The sequence below is a fragment of the Fragaria vesca genome, linkage group LG6 (assembly GCF_000184155.1).
Source record: "Fragaria vesca subsp. vesca linkage group LG6, FraVesHawaii_1.0, whole genome shotgun sequence".
NCBI lineage: Eukaryota > Viridiplantae > Streptophyta > Magnoliopsida > Rosales > Rosaceae > Fragaria > Fragaria vesca.
This window is the reverse complement of record NC_020496.1, coordinates 26619628-26625578: the sequence shown is the minus strand read 5'-3', so window position 1 is coordinate 26625578 and position 5951 is coordinate 26619628. Positions and strand designations below refer to the sequence as shown.

General features: G+C 36.9%; 1 non-coding gene across 1 annotated transcript; it reads left to right on the top strand.

Annotated features, from left to right (window-relative positions):
• The first annotated feature begins 3447 nt into the window (after positions 1 to 3447).
• LOC101301027 lies at positions 3448 to 5226 on the top strand. The gene is made up of 4 exons (XR_185007.1): positions 3448 to 3671; positions 4161 to 4276; positions 4371 to 4884; positions 4993 to 5226. It is a non-coding gene; the product is annotated as an uncharacterized LOC101301027 (transcript).
• Positions 5227 to 5951: the final 725 nt, after the last annotated feature.

The following is a 5951-nucleotide window of genomic DNA, read 5'->3' as shown; positions in this document are numbered from 1 at the left end:
TCCTATCAACAAGTTATTCTAAGCATTAAGATCAATGGAAGTGATTGAACAAGTATGCAAAACTAGTGTGGAACGCCTACCTAGCAGGCAAGTCTCTCTATTTGGTTTCACCTATTGTCCTATAGGTTTTACTACTTTGAATTAAGCCGTATTAACCGTTTAGGAGATTAAACAACCTAATTCTAGCCCTACTTACAAGTTCATAATGTTCTATTTATGCATCCATGAACATAAACAAGCAAGAGTTCTCTATAAATCAAAACCAAACAGACAATCCAAATAAGTAATTACGAAATCAAGGTTGTGAAACAAAGTTTATTGCATAATTCGGGGCTTCAAACCTCCACCCCTAACTAAGATAAACTAGCCACACATCGTTATAGAAATCACACAGAGAAAATAACTTCGAAAGTTAAAGATTACTAAGGGAAGAAAAAAACTGTGAATGGAAGGAATGATGATGATCTTGGCGACTTCCCCTTGATGGATTCTTGTGCAATGCAGCAACATGAAGGCTCTCTTGCAGTATGACGGCTTCTCCCCGTTCTGGTATTAGGGTTTTGCTTTAAGTAGTCTCCAAGTCTTCAAAGCTTCCTTTTCAGACTATGTTTCATTCTTTGACTAGAATCAATGTTTGGGCCATCTTTTGAATGTCTTCCATATATAATCTGGGCTTGGATTTTGGGAAAATTATATTAATGATGTCACTCTTCAAAATCGTGCAAAAACCCCCAAGAAAGCTTCTCAGAATCTAGCCCAAACACTGCCTCGAACTTGATTGCTGCACAGCTTTCCCGGGACTGCTGATTTTCTGTCCAACTTTGGAGCTTCATAACTCCCAGATGACATCACCGATTTGGATGATTCTTGAGTCCAAATTGATCTACAAATGCTCCTCTACAAATCTGGGCAGTCATCTTGGTGAAACCATTCTCGAAACCGCATGGAAATAAGCCTTGAAAAACGGAGAAAATAAGCAAAAACCATTTTTCAGCTTCTTGTGTTTGCAGCTTCTGTTTTGGTGAAGTGGTTCCATCGCCTTTCCTTGATATTTTTGACCATGTGAGTGATCAATCTCCATCCTTGACATCTCTACTTCGTATTGGAAGCCTTGCTTGCACCACTTGAGCACATATTTGCATTATCCTGCTCCACAAAGTACCTAAGAAGATAACAAAGTTAAAACGATCTTTTTAAAGGAAAATAGCTAAGTTAAATGCAAAGGTTAAACTATAAAATTGTCGCATTTTATGCTCCTATCAATACAATACAGCTGTGCTACTACTCAGGACCACTCTACAAAAGTCACACAAGTCTGGACTTGGGCTGATAGCTACATATGGGCCTAACAAGAGAATTAAACTAGTAGAATAAGAGATGATCTTATCATCAAGCCACTATTAATCATCAAGTTCAAATTCCCTTCAATTATGATTGCAAAACACAAATAGTCGCACCATAAATATTAATGATTAGGGACACGAAATCAGCTTGCCAGCTGGTGTTCCAGCCACATCAACAATTTCTCTACTGTAAACTTTACCATTTACTATTTACTCTATAGTAAAGTAGAAACAAGCCGCCCACTATTCATATCGTTTCGTCCTTGATTTCTGTTTAATCACGAATTTGTCATCGTGACTTGTCTCATCTACAGAGCCGTTCTTTTCCTTCACTTACTCTCTCTCTCTCTCACCGCCTCTGTTAATCCTTATCTTACGAATTCGGCTGACATCAAACAAGGCATCATGTGGGGAAGAGGGTTTTCAAAGTGGCCGCATTCTATCCGTTGATCTCTTTAGTGTGTCTTCCTCACAGAGATAGAGCGAGAAGATTTGAAGCTTCATCTTTTGGGGCTTTGCTTATTTTCTCCGGCCCAGAGACATTAAGAGATAGAGTGAAGGATACAGGAGAACAATTGACAGTAACTAAAAAATATAAAAAAAAGCAAAAGAAATTTTTATATCGTGTCGGATCTGAATAGCTTCTCTGGATGCTTCCTCGCTGATCTGTTTTCTCCCTTTTCCCACTTTTCAAAGAACAATTTGCAGACCTTACTTTAACCAAAGAACATAGAACCCAGAAACCAATTAGAATTGCATATAAACCAATCCAAATTGCATATATATGTCAAACTCAGTACATGTATATATCCATAATTAACAGTATATGGTGAGCCACCATAGCTTTCTACAATTTGATCGAGTCATGTTTATCCTTTCACCATTGGTGCTTACTTATCTAGAACCTAGTATATATTTGCTGCAAATAACAATCTCCACCATTCATAATTTCATATACGAAAAACCCATAAAAGACTAAACTCAAATTCATCAAAATCAAAGAAATTGAAACTGAAATAGATACAAAATTAATCCTAAACAAAAGTGCCAAGCAGCCTTGCTTGATTGCTGGTTCAATATCGAACCCAGAATCGTGAAGCTACCACTACATCAACGATTGACCAGAAGGATTTCATGGCATCTGCGTAATTACTTTAATGAAGGGAGGGTAGCGACCGCTGACCGGTAGTAATGAATCTTCATTAACCAAAAGCTTCCCATCCCAATTATTATCATTCTCATCAGTGGCGGAACCAGGATTTCACAGTGGGTATGGCTAATTTTGTATGGACAGAAGAAAGCAGGAGGAGGAGAGCGTGAAGATGAATGATAGTATGATACTCTGTGAGGTCTGTTGCCGGCGTCGATTACGGTGGAGGCGACGGCGGAGGACTGGAGTCTGGAGGAGAGGAGGAGAAAGAGAGAAAGCAGGAGGAGGAGAGCGTGAAGATGAATGATACTCTATGAGGTTTGGTGGGTTAATTTGGGTTGTGGTCTAATCTGGGTATGGCTATAGCCCTGATAGCCACATGAATGGTTCCGCCACTGATTCTCATTCAGAGCTTTCGTCCCCAACAAAATTGATGCTTCACTATAATGAGTTGGATCTGGAAAGAAAGGATTCAGTCAAGCTGGGTATAAACCTTCGTCCTCCTTCGAAATGATTATAGGTTTTGAATGAAATTAAAAAGCCCGATTCAGCCTGGAGTTATTTTTTCTTTGAGGAAAATGATTCAGTCCAGAGTTTGATCTAGAAAGAGGGAGAAGAACTATTTTTTTAAATTGAGAGGAAGAACTTAGAGGGAGAGAAAGAAAAATGATATTTAAGAAAAGAAAAAGAATAAAAATGGTAAAAGAAAAAAATAGCCCTTGAAATATGCATTCCGTTAGTTTTTTAATGAAACTAACGGTTTTAGATACTAATATTCAACCGAAATAGTAATCGTGAGATACCGTTTTGAAATTTTTAAAAATTGAGATATCAAAAGTTAGCTTCGTTTGTTTAGACAATTTTTCCTTCAATTATTCTCAATTTCACGGATCTTTATCTGCAAATTGATTGACTTTGCAATTCTTCTTCTTCCTTTGTTTTTTTCTGCGAACAAAAATATTGATGTGCAAGGTGAATTGGATTAACAGGTGTTCTTAATCAGGTTATAACCGTTGACCATGGCTTCCGATTACGCATTCACACAAGAGGAATTGAACATCAGCGACGGCGTTGGGTACCCAAATGCCTATGCTGAGCTCTGCCGCAACCGCCACGCTAAGTTGTATAGTCATGGCCCTCCATTCACTTTCATGCCTTACTGTCTGCAGCAACAATAGGTATGAGAATGTACCCTTTTTGAGTTTATGCTTGCTTAGCCAGAAATTGAATGAGATTGAAGAAGATGAATCATAAGTGGGGTTTATCTTAGGAAACATCTATATTTCAGAGAATTTAAAATTAGGTGATGATTTGGGTCATGGGAAACAGAGAGAATTTTCTTTTCGAGCTCTCTGTTTGATTAACTATAAGTCAGAGAAATATAGGAAGAGAAGGGCGAACTCGGTTTCGAAGTGTCTGTAGATTTTGTGTTTGTGTTAAATATATGCTTTGTGTACTGATAATTGATTGTTGGTAATAGTATGATTCTGGGTAGTTCTATCAATTTGTTTTGAAATTATAGTCTCAACCTGAAAATTTGTATGATTGGCTTCAAAGTTGGTTATTGAAACTGAACTATGGATTTGCATTACCTGGGTTGAGATTTTGTATGGGTTGTCTTTAGTTTATGAGGATGCTGGTTTTTTCTGATGTAATTTGGTTTCCAGGATTTAATAGCAAGAGAATTAGAAAAGATGTTTCCCATTGTCGACCCCAAGGCAAAACCTACTGCCAGGCCCAAGATTTTTGTTAGTCTGCTGTGGAAGCAACTCAACCACCTTGGGTATCACTCTTATACATTTGTACAGAAACCTTCATAATAAATATGTTTTGGGACTTGACAATAAATTAACTACATTTTCTACTTTGAAATTCAGGAATGCTGGGTTTGATCCTGCAGTGATTCGAGTAGACCCGTAGGGCAATGTTCTGTATTACCATGCTGATTCTGCTTCTCCTCTTGCTTGGGATATAGATCATTGGTTTCCTTGCTCAAGTACCTTGGCTTTTGAGGTTTGTATCTCTTCTTCATTTGTGTTGAGACAGATTGGTGTTCTTTGTTGGGTAGTTGGGTATTAAGGTTGCAGTTAGGGTGAACACAATTGTGTTAACCTCTTCTTATGATCATCGTCGGTTTCTCTATGGTTAACCCTACTGGGTTGTTGTTCTTCCCGTCTTTTCTCGATCTTCATTGGTGTTTTCTCCCTCTGAAACTACTTCTGAATCAGCTTGGTCAGCATTTCCTCTTCAATTTCTGTCTTCCTTAAAAGTATCTCCTTTTTCATTACCACTACCAGTTAAATGAATTCCCAGTTTTTGTTATATTTTGATCAGAATCGAAGACCCAAGCAAGGATTTCTGGAGAAACCATCTGAGAGGCTCTGCCTATTGGTATGCCTTAAACAAATTCGCTTCAATTTTTATTTTTTCAGGCTTTGTTTCATTTGAATTTTGTTTTGTATTGTGTTTGATGCCATGGATATTTTTTTGGTTTTGTAGGTTGTGATCAAGGTTGCTAACATATTGTTGATCAGATCAGGTCAGGTTATTCCGTTTTTGGTTTAGCGATGGATGTTTTTTAGTTTTTTAGTTTGGAATTGATTATATTCATTGTACGGTTCGAATCAAAACTGAATTGAATTGAAATGGAAACTGTTTTTTCTTCTGGGTTTTGATGTTTATTTTTTTCTTGGTCCAAGAGGATTTCTGAAGGTTGAAATTTTTTTGTTCTCACATCACGGAGGAATTGGGTTCTATTTTTGTTTTATATGGAATTGCATTTCTGTTAACATTTCAACAGGATCTTCATCTGCTATTGGGATATTGCTGCGCACCCAATTTGTCAAGGTATTGGATTGGGTTTTCTCTTTGAGTTTTTGCTGTGTCATCATTGTTTTTATGAGATTGATGTGTCTTCCAGAACATTATCATCTCTATCTTTAGATACTTTATCTTCATCTTTACATGAAAATGTACCTTCATGAAGAAGTACTTAATACTCCTATGTTGAAGAATGAAAAAAAAAAAAAAACTATTTCTGATGATATAACTCCTATTTTGATGATATAGTTGTGTTTCTTCTCAAGTTTACAATTCAAGAGCCATAGCATTGGCTGGCCAGAGCTTATTCAACAAATATGGGCATGAGCTTTTCAAGAAATCAATGAGTAGCTATCTTCAATGATATGTTTAAGCCCTTTTGAATCATGATATTACACTTCAGTTTTTTTTATAGTCAGATTTATGGATGCCTCTTCTCAGTTATTTGAAATTATATGAATTGGCTGGATCAATGGTCATACACTTTCAACATTAGATATATAAATACAAATATGAAGAATATTTTTGTATCACAATGTGTCAAATAGCAGGCATATGCAAACCTGAAACATGTGGGTTAAAGCTTTTTGCACAGTGAGATTTTGAAACATGACGTGCTTGATCAATTAGTTGCTTAC